The following is a 17,913-nucleotide window of genomic DNA, read 5'->3' as shown; positions in this document are numbered from 1 at the left end:
GGAAACAGCATGGAGCTGTGTCAGGGGAGGGGCAGCTGGGGGTTAGGGATGGGGTCTGTTCCAGAGGATGGTGGGCATGGAACAGCCTGCCCAGGGCAGTGGCCCCAAGTACCAGAGTTCAGAAAGTGAACAGCGCTCTCAGACATTGGATTTGGGTTTTGGGTGGTCCTGTGTTGAGCCAGGGGTTGGACTCAATTATCCTTATAGGTACTTTCCAACTTGGGATATTCTCTGTTTCTGTGAACTGTCTCTCCAAAGCCAGGCCCTATGCCTATTGGTCACCTTTATTCCACCTTTTCCCCAAATCCTTCTGCAGTGCTCCAAGCAAGCCCAGATGAACACATTAACATAGCTATCTTCTCTGCACACTGGCTCTTTGGAATCTGAACAGACTGCAATGTTCTCAAATGTGTCTGTGCTTCAGTGGATTATTTTTGAATTTATTCAACAAATAATTCCTGGGCTGTACCCTGACTCACTGAGTGCTGAACTTCTCTTAAGTAATGCATGCTAATCATCATCTGTTCTGCATTTTATAGCTAGTAGTGGTGAAAGATGAAAGCCCAGCATTGCCTATTATACTGGGGCTACAGTCAGATATAAAAAAAAATCCTCCAAGATGACATCTGTTGTAGCCAAAGTTCATATATTCCTTCATGAAAATTCAGCTACATTAAAAAAAAAAAGAGAGATTTGCCATAGATGGAGGATGATTCATGCTTAAATACACAGCAGAATGCCACTCACTCTTTCCCTTAGTCCTTGCTGTTTTGTGAGTCCAGCCAGGGAAGAACTATGATCAGTGCTAACAAATGTACATTTTCTCACCTTGCCCTTCAGCATTTCATCAGAGGTAACACTAAAGTGTGGTGCTCTTTTGACATCACACAAATTGCATTCTCTGTCTCTATTCTCCTCTCTCCCAGCCTGTTTTATCTTTCAGTGCTCAGCAAATCTTTACATGAAGCTAGATGTTTAGCTGCAAAAAATGAAGTGTATGGAGGATATGCATGAATACAGAAAGTAGCAGGTCTGTCACTGAATGGTCCTTTTTGGAGAAATTGGCCCCATTTCAGTGGGTAGTGAACAGCTGCCTCCCAGCTGAGATTTATCAGCTAAAGGCAAGGCAACAACAAATCTAGCAGAAGGAAGAGGGAGAGCTGTGAAAACTGGAGGGCTTCTTTCTGGCTGTGTTCTGGCAATGACTTGGCATTATGGACCAGACGAGGATGCTCAGGGCCCATACAGCTAGCAGGCCTACTCCCAGCAGCATCGCCTACTGTGAAGGGTTGACACTGTTGGTGCCAAGTAGTAAAAGAAGCCAAAGCTAAAACATTGAGATGAGTTCCTAGGCTGACTGATATCTGGCACAGCCTCCTGTATCCCTGAGCTGCAGAAGTAGGTGAGAAATTTATGCAAGAGACTGTAACATTTCTGTTCAGGTAGCAGGTGCTTAACTGGGCAGATCCTGGCTAACAGCTGCTGGGCAAGAGTGTTTTCCCATTGCTTTTGGTTGCTGCAGTCCCTTGGTGTCTCAGCTGGAGTCTCCTGCTCCACCTATGCAGTGACACCAGCTAACATAGCAATTGAAAAGACATGCTGGATCAGGGGAGGAGAAAACGTGCTATTGCAGCCATTGCCATCTTCCTCTTCAAATACCTGCAAAGTGAGGTGGGACTGTCTTTCCTTTCTTCTTCATTACATATTTCTGAAGGACTACAACTGACTGTAATTCAGAATGAAGCTATTGAAGTTTTGTGGGGGAAGATTAGTATGCTAAAACACTAGCAGACCTCCAAGACATCTGCAGCTGGATTGTCAGTGAGCTGATGATGGGAGACACCAGGTTGTGAGAATGAAACAGGAAATGTGACAGCTGTGGAGGTACACAACAGGAACTGTGGAAGAAAAACCTGGGCCTGAGATCTCAGAGAGAGAAGAGCTAGTGGGAAGGCATTAGGAGGAGAGTACACAGAAATGGAAACCATCCACCATTGCCCAGAGGAGTTGGGCTGGGATCGTGTGAGACAAATTTTTAACATCCTGCCTATCTCACCACTTAAACTGGGAGGTTTTGTCTGCTGGAAGCAAAGTGGCACTAGCAAATGCCTAGTTGCTTGCTTTTTTTTTTTTCCTAACCATGTCAGATTTCATGTACGTGTGAATTTCACAGCAGGGCTGGATCCTCAGGGGGACACCTGAGCTGGGATTCCGCAAGGCTCCAGTCAAGGACTGGTCAAGGACTGCACCACTACACACATCACACCGTGCAAGGGAGTCAGGGTGCTGCGCAGGAACCATGGGGACTATTTTGAAGTTAAGTTCTGATTTTTTTGTCCTTTCATGACTCAGGACGTTCTGAGGTTTGTTTTGTTTTGATTTTTACATTGCTCTGGTAATTTAATGATTCTTAGTGGGAACGAAAATGTTCTTTACAAAAATTCCATGCAAAAAAGTGACAATTAACTGCCAGCAATTTTTATAAGGTACACTGCAGTCAGAGCTACCAGGGGACTAAATAAAACTGAGGACTATCCCTGCAGATACATGAGGAAAATCATTCCTGGCCTCTCACAAATTGCAATTTAGTGTGCTGGCAAAACACCAAAGTGCTGCTGGTGCTCATACGCAGCCAATAAAAGCACTGCAACAGTTTTTCATGTATTTCTCCAGTAAGGGTTGTTGTTAATGGAACAGGATGTTCCAGTAACCTTTTAAAAGGTTAGACTAATTCAGTTGTTTGTCTTTGTGAGGACCAAGCTGTGTTAGTCCAGTTATGGGGGAGTGAGCAAAGAGAGGCAGCATAGAGTGGAGCTGAGCAGTGTTTTAAGGTGTTTTCACTAAATTGTCGTTTTCAAAAACAGGTGAGTTGACCAGTGTGGGGAATTTTGACTGCTGATGGGACCAAGGGAGCAGACGGATGCAAGGTTGTTGTCTCACCCCAGCATCACCAATCCCTGAGCCAGGCCACACCTGCACAGCCCTCCTACCATCCTGGGATAAGAGGGATACAGAGGATGAATAATTCAGCTGCAAATCAGCTCTCCAACTGCTTTTTTTTTTTCTTTTTTTCCCCTAGGTATCTATTTTTAATTTAGATACTCCCACACGTGTTTTTGGTAGATTAGAGACAAGAGAAATAAAAGAAGGCTCTGACGCAGGCAGGAAATAGAGCTTGGGGGTGGTGGAGGTTGAACCACACTGGCCTGCCTGGAGCAGGGCTGGTGTGGCCCTCCTGCAAAGGACAACATGTTCCTGTGAGAGGCTGAGCATCCCTTGGTCCTCTCTCCATCAGTGAGAGCTGAAGGTGCTCAGCTCTACTTAGCTGGATTTAAACCTTTATGTTGGCAGTTAGGAAGAAATAGCGATCAGCGGAGATGCTCTGCCATAGGCATGGGCTTCAGGGGAGCTGGGTTCAGTTTTGAGGTCTGCTACACATCTCTTCCATGTAAACCTCATAAATCTTCTATCTTGTAGTTCCAGATTTGTTAATGAGAAAATCACTACCACTGCTTCCTTTGGTCTGTCGTGTCTAGCTATAATCTCTGGGGAAGACACCATCACTGCTTATTTACAGTTTAGATTATTCACGAGGGAGCCTATTCTGCTGTGTGGTAGCATTTTCCTATCGTATTTTTTAATCATGCACATCAGAAGGACAGAGTCATTGGAAGGGTTTGAGAGCAGAAAAAGATTTAGTGAGGCATGTCTTAGTTTCAGCTGGGAGAGAATTGTTTTCTTCAGAGTGTCTGGTATGATGCTATGTTTTGGTTCTAGAAGAACAACAATGTTGATAACATACCTCTTTTTATAGTTGCCTGCTAAGCAGTGTTATACAGAGCCAAGGCCCTTCTCAGAGAAGGGCCAAAGAGCTGGAAGAGAACAGAATTAGGACAGCTGAGTTAAACTGCCCAAAGGGATATTCCATACCATATGACGTCACATGGAAGGAGTTTTGAAGGGAATTCAAATGCACATGCCGCTGATTGGGGGTCCAGCTGGGTATTGGTCGGGGGGTGGTAAGCAATTGCTTGTGCATCACTTGTATACATTGAGATATGTATATATATTTGTCGTAATTATTATCCCTATCCTTTTCTCTATCTTAGTAAATAGTTTTATCTCAATCCACAACTTCTTACTTTTGGTTTGTTTTTTTTCATTGGGGGGGGGGAGTGAGCAAACGACTGTATGGTGCTGTGCCACCTGCCAGGTTAAAACACAAAAAGCAGCTTAGTGAGGAGGTGAGAGACTGCAGGAAAAAAAATGGGGAAGAAAAACTGCCAGTTTGGACTGAAGCAAAGTTATTATTCCACGTTTATCTTTGTGAGAACCCAGATTTGCAGAGGAGACTAGATGGCATTTTCATTTATACACTAGTTCCTAGAGCATAAGGGAAATCCTGTCATGGCCGAGAATCTTTCCTTTGCGGTGTATCCAGTATTTTCTAATAAATTACTTCAGATGAGTCCTGTCATCAATAACATCTGCTTTTACTAGGTCTAGATAAGGGCATAGGTCTGTTGCTGTGGACTCAATGAAAGCTTTGAAATTTAGAGTAGTGTGCTCTCTTCTTGTTATGTTACGGGGATTCCTACCTCTCAGCTTTAAGTCGCTGGATATGGGAAACCTCTTAGATCTGGGGTGAGCGGGAGCCAAGTATTTGAAACCCAAAAGTGAAGGAACTAATGCAAGATCATCCAGCAGGCTACTGTCAGGCTGAGGAAAACTCTAGATTTCCTGAGACACTATATACTGTGCTACCTTTCCTCAGCTTCTAAATAAAGGGCTTTATGTAAAATGAAAAAAAGTAAAACAAAACACCTTTTACTTCTTTATTGATCTTTGCAATCATGAAAATCATGGAATATCGCTGAATAGGTTCAGTCCAGGTAAGGAAAACCTGCTGCTTCCCCTACATTTTAGGGGGAAAGAAGGAAACAGAAAGGGGATCTATAATGATGAAGAAGCCAACAAATTTCCTTCTCAACAGGATGCCAAAAGAATCGAGGGCACAGGTCATCTTCTCATCTCAGCTTCCTGTAGTGGCTAAGGACACCGAAATAAGAAGTAGGATCCAATCTATAAACACTGGGCTTCGTGGCTGGTGCAATCACCATAATTCAGTGTTTTTTTGGCAATGGGATGGCCTACATGGATGGCATCAGGCTTGAGTTCACCTGATGGGTTTCATCTCTCAAACAGGAAAGAGTCATTGTGGAAAAGCTAGCAGGGCTCATTGGCAGGGCTTTAAACTAGGTTTGAAGAAGGAGGGAGTTAACATCAAGCTTACCCATGATAAGGTGTGGGCTGGCATAGGTAGGTTAGAGGGACAGGGTACTAGTAGGGACCCTCAACCTGCTGCCCTAAGATGTGCTGGCAACACTGCAGCTCACTTGAAATCTTGTAACAATGAGCCATGGACCACTGAGGAAATAGGAGAAGGGAGCAAGGAAACTCAAGGGAAAAACTTCAAAGGAATGAAGGAGTTATCCTCCAAGAAGATGACAAGGTCAGCTGTACAGCTGAAGTGCCTCTACAGCAATGCACGCAGCTTGGGAAACAAACAGGAGCTGGAAGCTACTGTTTTACTGCAAAACCACAATGTAGCCATTGCTGAAACTTGGTGGATTGATTTCCACAACTGGAGTGTGTCTATCAATGGCTACAAGCTGTTCGGAAGGGACAGGCGGAGGTGGAGGGGAGGCGGTATTGTCCCCTATATGAAGAACAGAAGTTAGTCAACAGAACCCCCAGGGAAACTGTCCTCAAGGACAAAGTAGGGGAGAAGTGTTGGCAGATCTTTAAGGAAGCTTTTCTTAGGGCACATGAGCTCTCCATTCCCAGGTTCTAGGGAGTCAGGAAGAAAGAAAACCAGCGTGGCTGAACCAGGACCTGCTGGTCAAACTAGAACAAGAGAAGAAAATACGCAGGCAGTGGATGCAGGCACAGGTATCCTAGGAGGAGTATAGAATTGCTGCTAGGCTGCATAGGGATGAGGGCAGGAAATCCAAGACGCAACTGGAACTGGACTTGGAAAAGGGTGCAGAGAAGAATGTGAAAGGCTTCTACGAATACATGAACCAGGAAAAGAAAGCCCAAGAGGGTGTACCTCTCTAGAGGATGACACAGGCAGGCTAGTAAGAACAGATAAGGAGAAGGCTGAGGTACTCAACAACTTTTTTGCCAGGGTCTTCACTGGCAACTGCTTTTCACACACCTCTCAAAAGGATGGGTTGGAAGGTGGGGACTTAGGGAGCAGTGTCGCTTCCACTGTAAGTGAAGATCAGGTTTGTGACTGCCTGAAGAATCTGAACATCCATAAGTCCCATTCAGATGCATCACAGAGTACTGAGGGAGTTGGTTGACATAGTTGCCAAGCCACTCTTGATGATATTTGAAAAGTCATGGTGGTCAGGTGAAGTCCCTGGTCACTGGAAATAAAGGGAATGTTGACTCATTTTTAAGAAGGGTAGTAAGGAAAACCCAGGGAACTACCACCCTGTTAGCCTCGCCTTTGTGTCAGAGAAGATCATAGAGCAAATCCTCCTGGAAACTATGTTAAGGCATATGGAAGGCAGGGAGGTGATACAATTGGCATGGCTTCACCAAGGGCAAGTCCTTAACTGAATAATCTAGTGGCCTTCTGTGATAACGTTACTGTATCAGTGGACAAGGGAAGATCCATTGATGTCTACATGGACTTCAGTAAGGCCTTTGACATGGTCCACCACAACATCCCTCTCTAAATCAGAAAAATGTGGATTTGAAATGTGGGCCGTTTGATGGATCTGGTTGCAAGATCCACCCAGAGAGTGGTGGTCAGTGTCTCAATGTCTGGATGGAGATGGGTGATGAGTGCTGTCCCTCAAGGGTCAGTTCAAGGATTGATGCTCTTTAATATTTGCATCAATGATATCAAAAGAGGAATTGAGAGCACCCTCCGCAAGTGTGAGCAGATGACACCAAGCTGTGGGGGAACAATTGACACACCTGAGGAATAGGATGGCATCCAGAGGGACCAAGACAGGCTGGGGTAGTGGGCCCAAGAGAACATCATGAGGTTCAACACATCCAAGTGCAAGATCTTGCACCTGGGTCATAGCAACCCCCACTATCAGTACAAACTGGGGGATGTAAGGATGGAGTGCAGTCCTGCCAGAAAGGACCTGGGGGTACTGGTGGATGCCAAGCTGGACGCGAGCCAGCAGTGTGCCCTCACAGCCCAGAAAACCAACTGTATCCTGGGCTGCATCCAAAGAAGCATGGCCAGCTGGTCGAGGGAGGTGATCCTGCCCCTCTGCTCTGTGCTGGTGAGGCCTCACCTGGAGTACTGCATCCAGATGTGGAGTCCTCAGTACAGGAGAGACGTGGACCTGTTGGAGCACATCCAGAGGAGGGCCACAAAAATGATCCAAGGGATGGAACACCTCCCCTGGGTGGACAGGCTGAGAAAGCTGGGGCTGTTCAGCCTGGAGAAGAGAATGCTCTGGGGAGACCTGAAAGCAGCCTTTTGGTATCAAAGGCGGGCAGAAGGAAGGGGACTGACTCTTTGTCAGGATCTGTTGTTACAGGACAAGGGAAAACAGTTTCAAACTGAAAGAGGGGAGATTTAGATGGGATATAGGGAAAAAAATTCTTACAATAAGGGTGGTGAAGCATAGGAACAGGTTCCTCAGAGATGTGATGGATGCCTTGTCCCTGGAGACGGGCCTCTGAGCAACCTGACCTAGCTGTAGATGCAGGGGAGTTGGATTAGATGACCTTTAAAGATCCCTTCCAATTCAAGTGATTCTATGATTCTATAATTGTAAATTTAATGACTAATTGTTCACAAAGCCTGATGATGAGTTTTAACCATGTGATATCTAGGAGACCAGAACAAAAAGCACTCTTACTCTCTTTTCAGCAGGTAGATAATCAGTCAACCAGCTAAGTAACCAATAAACTGTAGTTATCATGTTCCTGTGTCTTCCTTACTTCTAGGAAAATGAGTCCCAATAAACACATGCCACGTGGTAGCTTCTCACACCAACATTTTACAAATAGTAGCTACAATTTGAAAATACAGAACAATATGCCAGACATTCAAAAGATTTGTCTTTCTTAAAACATGAATTTTATCTCCAAAAACTACATTTACGTGCAGCCCTTGAACAGTAAGTCTACAGAACTGAAACTGTGTCTAGCTTGAGGCAGAAAATCCTTGGAGGCACTAAAGCAGGAATGGATTTGTTGATATCATTAGAAAGCGAAGACTGTCTACTATCCTAAGGGATAGAAATCATTCAGTGTGCGTATGGTATTTCATAAGATACTGAGCCATAGGACTGCCCAAGAATCACCTTTTGCATATGTGTTATGGACCATTTTAGAGTTTCTAAATTTTCATAAAAAATTGAATTTCATTTCTCCTCTCTGATGGCATGTCTAAAGGCATGCTGCAGACTTCTTATACACCTTTTTGTCTTCCTATTTCTCCATTCGTCTTTCCAGATTTATGAAAAGATAGGCACTAAAAATCCTGAACAGTCTTTAAGGAATCTGAGCATCCCATTAATGTAAAAGCAGTGCTAATGTGTGCTGGAAATTCTAGATATCAATCTGCTTTCTATTTGTTACTCATCTACTGGGCTTCCATATGGTAAAGAGTAGAAAACAATGTTTAAATTAGTGTAAGGTAATGATATAAGTATTGGGTTTGCAAAATGTCAAAACTGTAAACATTATATGCACTGCTTAGTCTTAGCACTTAGCACAGGAAATAATACAGCCAGAAAAACCTGCAGAAGCACGAAGACTCAAAAGTAGGAATCTGCATGTTTTTATATACAGAGTATCTGAATGGTGTCTTGGCATTTTGTTCACTGTGCAAATTGTTTTTCACAAGGTCAGACTGAACTAAAGAAAGTTTGATTTGATTGCTGAAGCAATCCTGAACTCCTTACACAGGACACAAAGACAGGACACTTCGACAGGTCACCTGAGAATCACTGTGGGTCTGCACAGCTAGAGGCAAACTTGCCTTGAATTCCAGACTACAATTTGTCTTTGTTTATTTATGAGAACAGAATCTAAAATGAGCCTTGCTCTCCAAAGAGACACTCTCAACCATTAAAAAAATTGCAGCCACGTAAAAAGCCTTTGGTGAAATACAAGTGCCTAAGATTTAAAATAGTTGTTCTTTTTTTTAGATATAGCATATAAATCTCAAGCATCTTCTATTAAGCAGCAGTATACTCCATTCTCTTATATAGTTTCTGTGATATCATTTTCTTTATTTTCAGCTAGAAATAGAGTGGTGGGTTTAATAACATCAGATCCGAATATGTGGTGTCAGTTGGTATGGAAGCATTACAGTGCATTTGATTCTCCTATTAGTCTTATCATTGGGAAACAAAAGGATTTCTATCTAGTACCAATGAATTTGAATAGTGCATGTATTGTAGATAACAACCACAATCATTCTATGAAATGAACTTATTATCTCCATAGTCTACAAGGGATTAAGATAGATCTGTTTGATAGCAACATCAATAAATTAATAAAAATAGAAAAAAAGAAAGAAAGAAAGAAAAGATTAAAGTTAAGTCATAGTAGATGATCATTAGGAAAAACTATCAGACTTCAAACGGCATGTACAATGCTTCACCAGTCCTTTTTTGCTTTCTTTCCAAGGAAAATTAAATTAAAAATTCCTTTAGCAGTGCTCAGAGCTGCAAACAGTGCTAATAAAGAATAGAAGGTATCTGTAATTGTATGAGACAGAAGGGGATCATAATAGCATCATAATTTTTCCAGCTGTAATATCTGCAGTAATCTAAAGCAGCACAATGGTCTCTGCTGGCCTCGCAGCTAAATAGCTGTCACCATTCCCAGATGTGGGATCCTTGAGGCTTTCAAGCTGTACAAGTTGGAGCAGCCATGTGGCTGCCCGCGTGGCCACAACTGCAGGCTGTGCCACTGGTACAACCCCTTTCTGAGACTTGGTCTCTCAAACTGGTATTTGTGTCCCCTCTCTTCTTTGCCATTGGGCTGAGCCTGACAACAGATTATTAGCACTCCTCCTGGAACTCTCACGTTTTTCATTTATTGTGTTTGTTGATCACAGAGTCCTTATTGCATCAGTAGTGTGGCACACAGACTTGCACTGAACATCACACCATTTTTTCACCAAAAACACTTCTGCACTGCTGGCCTTTCTGCAGATTCTCCTCCCCACACAGGCACGATGAGAAGCAGCAGATTGGTACATAAAATAATAATTCTAAAATGCAGAGGTATCCTGCAACCAGCTTTACAACAGTCCATCACGTCCAGAGGGCACAGCTGAAAACAAAAGCATTTACAAAAGCGATCCTTAAACCAGGCTAGTTCCCTGAAGTCCATGAAGAGAAGGAGGCTCTGACTTAGATGCCTTGCATTGCCACCAGATGGTCTTTCTGAAAGTGAAAAGCCTTCCTCAACTAAAATAGGCCCTGGCCAACAGTGCCTCCAGAGCAATGCCCAGCATGGGCTCCATGTGGTGCAGTTCCTTTTGTGCATGCCTATGGAGAAAGTGAGCCGGTTGCTTTACGCAGAAAGTGGGCACAGTGTCCTAGCACAACAAAACTGTCTGCTTGCCTTTTGCTGTACTTCAATGCCTCCTTTATCACCCAACAGCAAGGTGTTGTCATGGTTCAATTATTAAAAAATGCTAATAGGGAAAGGCATTGAGTCCATGACCACTGTTCCCAGGCTTAGGTCATTCTTGTGTGAACAAGTGATTTTATGTCGATAAGGAATGAATGAAGGTACATCCTTTGCTGAAATTGCATATCCTTTGCTTGAATCTTCTTTTTGGGACAGGAAAGCACAGAACATCCTCTCCTGCCCATCTTCATCACATCATTTCAACATAAATAAAGAATGCTGAATGAGCTTATCTGGTACATCTGGTATGCCTGCAAGCTATGCAGGAAGGTTTTTTTCTGAAAAATATGCTAAGGAACTTTCCCCCTTTCAAAAGTTAACTTTTTTATTAAAGCATAAGCAGTTTTGAGGGGTCAGAAGAAAGCGATTTACAGCTTTGCACCTGTAGGACCTTCAGGCTCCCCACTATACTGCAGGATGTGATTCAAAGCTCATGTCTATAGGGCAAGGTCACTTCAGAAGGTAATTCAGAATTTTTCCAGGGAAATAAGTTACAGTACTTCAAGGGGCCTCCTCTATTACCAAACACAGACCAGACCCCAGCTCTCTACAGAGATCATGTCACATCACCTTTTCTGCTAATGGGTTGAATTTTGTCCTAAAAGTAGTGCAGTTTATTGGAAGAGGGAGGTTGTTTCCACTCTTGTGGAAAGTTGTTACAGGACCTCTCTGATGCAGTAGTGAGAATCTGATTTTCTTTCTAGTCTAAATGCAGTATGTCTAGGTTTTATTATTAGTTTCCTTAAATGGTTCTTCCCTGTTCTTGGTAATAACCCAAGCAATACATTCTTAGATGTAAGTCAGTATCCTGCCGTAGCCTTTAGCATGCAGTCTCAGCAGTGCTTTACGTCACCTCTCATATAACACGCTGTGTGGTACCTCTCTGCATTCATTGCAGATGAATTCATCTTTCTTACAGAAATGTGGCAGGGACTGTATACTGTGTTGCAGATGTGCATTCATCCATGCCTTTACAATGAAACTTTCTTTCTGCTGGAAATACCTTGTCTGAAGTGCGCTATGAGCATGTCCACCTATTTCACAGCTTCATTCCACAGTTGATTCATAGTTATCTGGTGATCATCTATGATACCCAGAATTCTGTCTGCCTGAGTCAGCTCTTCTCACTTAGAGAAGAAATTTCTCATTAACCCTGAAGTGCACATCCTTACATTGTCTTCTAATCAAACACTGTTTCCCATTTATGTACCTGTCCAAGTCAAAAAGGTTTTAATATACGATTGTTGTCTTCTGTATTAGCTGTGTTCCTTCATCTTCAGATTTCAATAGCACACCTATCATATTCATATTCCTGTGTAGGTAATGAAAATATTACCAGCACTGGTCCTAAAAGTGACCCTTGAGTAACTTTTCAGTAACTTGCTTCTTGGCTCTTGTCTCTTCTTCCCTTTCCTCTGCTCTTTTCCATCAGTCAATTCCTTCCTGCCTTTCATGTCCTCTGTAATCTCCAACTTCTTTTGCTTCATTACTATTTTGCCATTTAGGAGTGTATCAAGTGCTTTACTAAGGTCCAAATGAGATTTACCACATTTTCAATTTTGGAAAATCCATTATCTCATTTAGGGAAAGCTATCAGGTTATTCTAGCACTGTGCTCCCTGGTAAACATGGGCTCCTTTCATCTTGTTTTCAGTTCAGCTAGCAAGAATAATGCAATCATTCTTTCTCCTTTAGTAATTACACTGTATGTAGAAATACAGGGAAATGAAAAACCTAAATCACATTTTGTTCCATGTGGGGCATGTTTATATGTGATATGTCTGCTATATTTTTATATATGCAGGCAGTATCTACACACATACTTAAGTGTGCATGTACAACAATTTCCAAGCTGCAATGAGCTTTTTAGTATAAATTAGTATTTTAACTTTTCCACCCAATACAGATCTTTTTTTTTTTTTTTGCTTCATTAATTTTAAGACTGAGATATTTTCATCCTGTTCTACTGCTGTCCTTCCTGAAGCCTGCTAACAGCTGAAAAGACAACCCTGGTGTGCAGGATGATTTTATCCAGCACTCAGATTGTTTCCTGCTGTCAGATATCATTAGAAAGTTTAAGTGCAGTCTAGATGTTGGATAATTGCTATGATGAAGTTTGGCCATCAGTGTAAAAAGCAGGTTGTTATAGTGAATGGAAAGTGTCCATTCTCCACCTATTTTAACATGAGAAAAGAAACATCATCACACAACAAGGGGTTCATTTACTCTGTTTACTCTTTCTTCTCTGATGCGGTAGTGCACGCTGTTGTAAATCACAGTTTTTCTGTGAAAGAGGGTGATAGGGACCAAGACAGCCCAACAATCTCCTGTCCAACCCAAAGGGACAGGTTTCATCATTTTTCTCCTGCTCCATTCACATCCCTACACTGCTCTCAATTGGATGATCCCTGGCTTCATTCTGGCTCTGGCAGTCATTGAGCCCTTTGCCAAGCCAATTCACCTCCCTGATGGGACAGGCAACTGTTTGATTTCCCTGCTGTCCTACTCTGCGGCCTAGCTCCAAGAATTGCGCTCCAACGTGTAAAAAAGAGAGGCTATCAGTGCCAGATGCATCTGAGTCGTGGACAACTTACTGACAGTACATCACCACTAGCAGAGTCCACTGGTTCACTAGGACAGCTTAGAACTTCAGAGATCTTTAAAACATCCTTGTTTTTTTTTCAGATTAAAGGTAAGAAACATCAAGCTCTGAATGCTGCATAAGTGTAGTTTTGCTCTTCGCTATGTCTAACTAGCTTTGAACAACAACAAAATTGTGCCAGTGAATTAGAAGGTGGCCAAGGCGGATAAACAGCATGGATTACTTTGCTTGAAAATTGGATTGTTGATGAAGGAAAGAAAACAACAACCAAAAGTGTATTGATTTTGCAAACATCTCTTCACCTCCAGGTACGCATTTAACTTGTACAGGTACAAGTTAAATTATTATTTAACAGGTACACTTTAACTTGTCATTTGGAATTCTTCCCCTTGAGATCTGGTCTCAGACGGGAGATAGGGCTTTGAGAGAAGGTTGTTGGCTTTTTTTTTTTTTTTAATTATATAGTCTATTAATTATTTTTTTTTATATTCTCTAGTGCTACTCTTTACACCTCTGCAATTCAGTCACCTGTGTTTGTTATCTGACCTTATGCTTTAAAGCAAAACCTCTAAATACACATATATGTTAATAAAGTGAAAATGAAATTCATAAGCAAAAGCAGTTCTAAAGGAGTCTAGTGGAAAAACAACAACAACAACAAGCAAACTAATTACATGAAACAAGGCTGGATTTGAAATATGCAGTCAATAAACATTATTTTTTACTCTAAGTATTGCCTGTTACTTCTCTTTTCAAAGGAAGCCAGAAAAATACCAGAAATATTTTTATACTGGAGCAAAAGAACAATGCCAGGAAACACTAACATCAACTCTAGTAACTTATACAGAAATGTGGAAAGCGTGTCTATTTAAGTGACAGACAACTGGGGCACTTCTGCAGATTCCTCATACAGGAACTAATGAATTATCTAATGACTAAATTATCTCCGGGCTTTGTGTTGATTAATAAAAATGCTAACAAACAAGGCAGTGCAAATGCTGTGCAGTTCCAGCATGAAAAAAGAAACAGAAGACTACCAGCCACATAGAAAATAACTTACTATTAAAGTTCACAGAAAGGTAAATACTAATGTCATTGTATCACTAATTTCTCATAATGAGTCTTTGCAAATGGCCCAGATTAACAAGCAAACCCAAGGTTTTGTTTGGGAAGGTGGGGATAATGGGAGAGTGGGTAGGTCCCCAGTTTGGAAAAGTCTGAGGATCTCTTGCATTCACTACGTTACAGTACACCCTACTATTTGAAGGCTTCATAGTTTGATATTCTGGCTGGAGTCCTTGGCACATCTGGACATTGAATGTAGCAATGTACTTGGTATAAACTCTGCTACTGCATTTATTCAACTCATGTACACAGAAATTAAAGAACAAAGCAGAAGTACAGTAGCCTCTAAACCCTCTGTAATCTTCAGCAGTATCTCAAGCCCTCTAAAAGCATCACTGCCCCGGTCTTTTTCCCTGACTCTTTTTGTGTTTGTCTTAAACGTAGCAGGTAAATTATTCCACTTTCACAACTTGGCTAACCTTACATCCATCAGAACATGCAGATAGGGCACAGAAGACAGAAAAGGTGCATCAGCTGTTGGTGAGTGAGGAAAATATATGTTAAAAAAAGTAAGGAAACGTTAGTATCAGCATTTGGAAGAAAGCTTTAATGTGTGTTTGGCTTTTCTCCTTAGACCATATGCAATTTCTTGAACTTCTTGGTGACACTGAATCTCAGTGAAAACTTTTAAAATGGTGATTCCAAATAATTAGTGCTTAGCAGATTGGGAACTCTACTAATTTTATCATGACTAAACCAATGAGCAAGCCCAAATGCCAGATATCAGCATACATGTGCATGTGTTTTTTATCTTCCTGGATTATCATGCTGCTCAAAATAGCTTTGCTCTTCTTTCTTTCTGTGTCTGTTTTTGATTGATCTCAGTTTACCTCACTTCTTTTTAATTTGTTTAGAGACAATCACGCATCTTGTTTAGCTTCATCTGATACTGTCTACCTTCCTCTCTATCAGAATCCACATGCAGCGGAATGAGCTTCAGTAAAATCAGTGGGAGAGTGACACAAATGAAAAGATCAGTGTATTCTTGGAGTAAGGTCCTAGTAGTATCTACTGCTGACAGAAGTCATCTTCTATCTGTCCTGAAATAATACATAACTGAAACCTGTGCTGAATGTTTTTTACTTGTTTTTCAAAGAATCAGAGAATAGCTTGGGTTGGAAAGGACCTTGAAGATCCTCTACTAACATCCAACCCCCAGCTAATCAGAATTGTATGGGAACTGTTGAGTCATGGCCTGAACCACTGATTGATCACCCGAGGCAAGCACTGAGTCAGCCATGGAGCACAGGTGAAGGCAATTCAGCTGTGTGACCAGAAGGGGTGGAGCCTGGCTGTACCTCTTCTAGACCCCATTTAAGGGCTGATTGCCACAAGGGAAGGATTTTTTTCTGGAGGGTTCTCCTTGCTGAAGCTTTCTTTTGCAAACCTAGAATCTTCTGGTATAGGTGACCAATCTTCTTTCCTTCCCTTGTAGCACCTTTCCATTGTCCTGGTCCTTTTGTTATTGCACCTTTGTTGTAATGTCTTTTCTATTGCAGTGATCTGTCTAATTGCTACAAGAATCATACCACCAACTCCTCCCAGAGGGAACTAAAGAGTAATTGAAAATGATATTTATTCCTTATTTTTCTCCATTTTATTTTTTTTTTAAATAGTGGATGCTAAGTGGTGCATGTAGGCAGACCTCAGTGTAGTGTTGTTGTTCAAGAGAATCTCCATCCATTGACCCCCCCCTCCAGTAGTACCTACTTTAGCAGCATGCACATCTCAACAGTGTTATGATGAATGCCTGACCTTGACCCACATCCACTTTGAATTGCTGCATAATTTGGTGAATATAGAAGTGCTTGAGGCTCCACGTGGGCCCAGCCCTAAGTGCTCCCAATGTATGGTACGTCTGCACTTCTGTGTAACATCCATCTAGCTTCCTTGGAGGCATTTAAGATTGCAATTAATTTAGTATTCATCTAAACAGATTATCCTTAGCTTCAAGCGAATGAAATTATAAGCAGATTGTGAGGATGAGAAAGCATTTTTTTTTTTAGTGAGATGAATGGATTAAAAAATAAGACCAACGTCTGACGACTCAATCAGCTATAATCTTGATGGCAGGCCTTGAGAAATATAGGTCAATATGTTTAATGTTTGGTACTTTAACATTCCAGAGATTTAGATAATTCTGAATTTGAGAGCAATTGGATTTTCAAAATGTTTTAAAGACAAGATGGAGTAATTCTCTCATATTTTGCCACCTCCATTCAGTCTGATCTCTACCATATCGTGTCCCAGGTTGAGGTGAGAGGTGCTTTATTCACAAAGTAAAGAAGCTTCCCGCAGGGACTGGCAGCTCTTTTCCCTTTAGAAGTGGGAACTAGCTGAATCCAGCAGAGATCACAAAGCAGATCTGTCTACTGTCATAGTTTACAGCCCAGTGTATGAATGAGAATTGAATTCCACTATGGTTCATCTTGATAGGCAAGGCACGGGTTGGGTTGAGTGCTCGCTTATCTCTCTGTCTAACAGGTAGTAACCTTGGGCAGAGAACTAGGGGATATGAGCTCTTGAATCAGAAAATTCAAGAGAATCAGGAGAGCTCATGGATCAGGGACAGACTTCTCAAGTCCCACATGCCGCGTAAGTAAATAAGAAGCCAATCCCTGAATGAACTAAGCCAGTATCACTTTGATCCTATCTAGATAGGTGTGCAGAACATCATCCTTCAACATGCAGACATGTTGCTGCTGCTCACAAGATCCTGGAGCAAGGTCTCAGGTGAGGACTGACCCGTGTCTGTCCCCTGCATACCAAAATTATATGTACAGCTCTGGCAGAGTTGCAGTAGTTTGTTTATAAGCAGTGCAAGTATCAGAGCTGCTCTCAGTTTGCTTTTGTGGCAAAAATCTTACAGCATAAACAGACTTGACAGGTACACACAGCCAAGCAGAAAGTTTATTTGGTAAACACGTATTTTTAGTCACATAAGAAGGCTTTGGCTCTGGCAGACAAGAAGCTTCACCTTAATGTAAGCATTGCGTTGCACAAACAGAATGTGTTGATCTAAATTCCAGCAGAAAAACAGCGCTCAATAAAACGGTTTAAAAACTTAAAGAGCCAGTTGTTGCTGGAAGCAAAAGGGCACAATCCACAGGACTAAATAAATGTATTTCTTGTTCCTTGTCCGTTATGACAAGCAACTTGCAGTAATTACAAACAACTCTGAACTGTATAGTGTTGACAGCTGGGTAAGACATTTTCCAGCCAGAGCTAGAATTAATTACGCTGCTCTAAATTGTCTTTATTGACTTCTGCTTTATTTTTTTCTCATTAGAAAAAAAAGGAAAACAAAACAAAACAAACCCAGCACTACAACGTCCCTTCACAACGCAGCAGCATCCAGCAGCCGCAGGACCATCGCACCCCATACCTTCACCCAGCAGCCCGACCCGGCAGCGTGGGACAAGCACTGCCCAGCCCCGCCCCACACACACCGCCCCACTGCGCATGCGCACAGAACGGCGCAGGCGCAGAGCCGCC

At 42.1% G+C, this 17,913-nt stretch overlaps 1 protein-coding gene across 1 annotated transcript in view; it reads left to right on the top strand.

Moving 5' to 3' along the window:
- The window catches only part of LARS2 (leucyl-tRNA synthetase 2, mitochondrial), a 122,991-nt gene that overhangs the window by 21,325 nt on the left and 83,753 nt on the right, over positions 1-17,913 (top strand). The window lies entirely within an intron of this gene.

This window comes from Meleagris gallopavo, chromosome 6 (genome assembly GCF_000146605.3).
Source record: "Meleagris gallopavo isolate NT-WF06-2002-E0010 breed Aviagen turkey brand Nicholas breeding stock chromosome 6, Turkey_5.1, whole genome shotgun sequence".
NCBI lineage: Eukaryota > Metazoa > Chordata > Aves > Galliformes > Phasianidae > Meleagris > Meleagris gallopavo.
The sequence above is the reverse complement of the archived record's forward strand: the minus strand, read 5'-3'. Positions and strand labels throughout refer to the sequence as shown.